The sequence below is a fragment of the Acartia tonsa genome, unplaced genomic scaffold (genome assembly GCF_053477335.1).
Source record: "Acartia tonsa isolate MP-2025a unplaced genomic scaffold, ASM5347733v1 sca11, whole genome shotgun sequence".
In the NCBI taxonomy this organism is placed as follows: Eukaryota; Metazoa; Arthropoda; class Copepoda; order Calanoida; family Acartiidae; genus Acartia; species Acartia tonsa.
Genome location: NW_027649605.1, coordinates 4,839 through 8,595, shown reverse-complemented (window position 1 = coordinate 8,595; position 3,757 = coordinate 4,839).

Below are 3,757 nucleotides of genomic sequence, written 5' to 3'. Positions count from 1 at the left end.
GAATGAATAATCATTTTTTTAAAATTTTGACAACCTGTTTCTATAATGTAAAATAAATATTGTAAAATTAACTAAACATTTCTTTTTTCTTATCAAATCTTTTCTGTAACTAGGGTCTGTATGTCATTATTAAAAGCAAAGCTTTTCTATAATTAGGGTTGGTCCGTCCGTCCGAGATAGATAGCTTTTATTCATTAATTTAGGCATGTTAGAATTGTCCTATCGATTTCAAACTTTGCATGATGATTCCTGTAGTAGTTAGGTACGATTTAGACAGCGTAGCAACTCTATAATCATTACCAGAATGTCCGTACGTCCATTTTAAACATGTTGATTTTCTACTTTTTTAACAACAAATTTTTATGTGATCTAATTATCCGTTTGATCTGATTTTTGGTATACTGATTCCTGGGACAACAAAGTACAATATTACAAGCGAAGCAACTCTATAATCAAGTCCTTAAAATGTAAGTATGTCCATAAACATTATTCTGTATCAAGCAGTTTTTCCACAAATTTACCTACAATTTTGCTTCGACTCTTATCAATTTAAGTTTTAGTGCTTCAATGGATGTTGTCAGTGTTTTAAGGATCTTTGCTGAACTTGATTGTAACTGTGCATTTAAATGAATAACTCTTATTGCAAAATCTCAAGCAAGGAAGTCCAAGCTTTTAAATATATAAATTAAATTATTAAACTTAATTATAGCTTAGGAATTGTGCCAAATAAGCTTATATATAATATTTTTCAAATTAATAATAATTATATCATAAATAAATACCAGCAGCTCTTGACCTCTAGGGGCACTTGCGGTAAGAGTGAAGTTGACCACCCAAAATCTAATCTTAGGTTTAAAATAATGTTTTAGGGGGTTTATTTTTCTCTTTATTTTACAATTTTGTTTGGACTCTTATTCATTTATATTCTGATTATTCAGTTCTGACACTCTACAAGTATTAATGTCCGTTTGTCCAACTGTTTCAGAGCTTCGTTTTTATGGATGTTGTCATCCTTGTTGTTATTATAATCTTATTGTTAATCATTGTTCGTGCAATAACAAAATTGCTGAGTCATGGTCAATGTAATTTATACCATGGACAGATAGATAGATAGACAGATAGATAGATAGATGTGTAATAGGAGTGTAATTTCTCTGAACTTAATGTGTATTGCTATATATACCTACCAGCGGACTCGCCCCTTGCATGTAGGGGCTTTGCCCCAAGAGGTTTGATCAGCCTAGTTTTCGTATTTCAGATTTAAAAAAAAAAAAAAAATGGGGGAGGGGAGAGAATTTTTCTTAAGGTGGGGGGTAAGACAATAGCTTAAAACCATCACAGGACCAGTAGGTGTATTCTCTGAAGATTAGAGCCCAATCGGTTCAGTGGTTACTGAGATCTTAAGATTCAGACGGACAGACAGACATCGTTCTACTTTATATTTTAGGATAATATTGTGTCGTAATTCAATTGGTTAAATTATAGTTGTTGTAAATAAAAATAGTGTTAGGCTTGTCAAAAATTGTTAATTATATTGTGCTACCAGAATTTTAAACCATTTTAGAAAGCATAGAATGTGAGTTGTGTGTGTGTGTGAGAGGTATGTGTTAGTTGGAGATATCCAACGCGGTGATTTGAAAGCCAAGTCTAAAGTTTTACCAAATTATGTATTTTGTTGCGTGTGTTGTTATCGGACATACCTCACCGTTCTTTGAGAGTCAAAACTCTGTTTAAAATTACCATTTTTAGTAGCGAAGCTACTCTATAATTCACAATGTCCGTCCGTCCGTCTGTCCATAATTAATGAATTGTGGTAAACATGATTTTCTCGGCTCCTATTCAAGATAGACAGCTGAAATTTTTAGTGATGATTCTCACTGTATATGCCCTTCTAATATATTCTTTGTTTTGTCCGTCTGTTTGTTATTTGGGGTGCTAGATCGATTCCTAGATTTTTACGATTTCGTGATTTTCTAAATTCTTTTTCATGATAAAAAGCTGAAATTTTCAGGGATTAATTAATTTTATATTCTACATATGTTCATAAAGTTTTATTAATATTTTTTTCATTAATTGGGGTGCTAGATCGATTCCTAGATTTTTAGGTTTTCATGGTTTTCTCAATTCCTATTCAGGATTGACGGTTGAAATTATCAAGGATTGAGTATGCTCATGTTCTACATATTTCCATCAAGTTTCATTAAGATTTGTCTATTAATTGCGGTGCTAGATAGATTCCTAGATTTTTAAGTATACATGATTATAAGGTTGCGTGATTTTAAAGGTGTGATGATTTCCCTATTTTACCAATATTAATATTTATTATATGCAACTGCTTTATAGTATTGTTTTCCTGATATACAATCATAATTTTTGAGCTTTGCTTCTTATGGATGTTGTCATCCTTGTTATAATTATAAATAAACTGACCTTTCTCTCAAATATTGATCTAAATATTCAATTTTCAGAGCATTTTTAATATTAGTTATTTTAATGCCTAGTTACAATATAAGTGGTTTTTTTATAAATATATTCCTTAATAACAAAGTTTCTTTTTAACTCACTTTTTCTGTCTGTTAATGTTGTTATAGTTGTTGCTAGTAACTATGCCCTTAGAGGTCTCTAGAGGCACTTAAGGTGGTGGGGGGTTCAAAATGACCCCTCCATTTTTTTTAAATTTTTAAATATTTTCAAATAGATAAGCTTTTCAATAATTAGGGTAATGTTAATATTAGATTTGTCCTATTGATTTCAAAATTTACATGATGATTCCTGTAACAGTTAGGTACAGTTTAGTAAGGGTAGCATCTATATAACCATTATTAAAAGGTATGTGTGGCCATTTGAAACATTTTAAAATTTTTCTGCATTTTGGAACAATGATTCCTTGGACAAAAAGGTACAATATCTTAATGAAAATGTAAGCATGTCCTTAAAAGTACCTAATATTTATGCAGGTTTTCAATATATTTCTAAACAATTTTGTTTGAACTTATAAATTAACATTTTGCTTCATCAGTTATAACACTCAACAGTTTTAATGTTCCTTTATCCTTCCATCTGATTTCAGAGCTATGTTTTTATGAATGTCTTCATCCTAATTTATATAAAAATAAAGGAATTATTACCAATTTTTAATGGAGTTTTCTGTTATTGGTCATTTTGCAGCAGTAAATAAGGGCTTTCAAAGTCTAAGGGGTTAAAATACACCCCTTTTACCCCCATTTTAGACTTCTATGCTCTCTACTATTTTTTCACAATCCTCCTTGTTTACTATCTGTTTTCTAAAATTTTCAGAACTTTTTCAATTTTACTATAAGAATAAAGGATGATAGAATGCAAACTTCATAGAAGTTCTTATCTTCCATTGGTTGTTATGTTTCTTGTTCTAATAATATCTATCTATGGTCCTCCTAATCCTAATCAAGGTATCTATCTATCCATCTATATATCTATCTATCCTACTATGCTTGTCATGTTTAGTGTTCTAATAATATCTATCTATGGACCTCCTAATCCTAATCAAGGTATCTATCTATCCATCTATATATCTATCTATCTTCCTTTGCTTGTTATGTTTCTTGTTCTAATAATATCTATCTATGGACCTCCTAATCCTAATCAAGGTATCTATCTATCCATCCATATATCTATCTATCTTCCTATGCTTGTTATGTTTCTTGTTCTAATAATATCTATCTATGGACCTCCTAATCCTAATCAAGGTATCTATCTATCCATCTATGTATCTATCTAT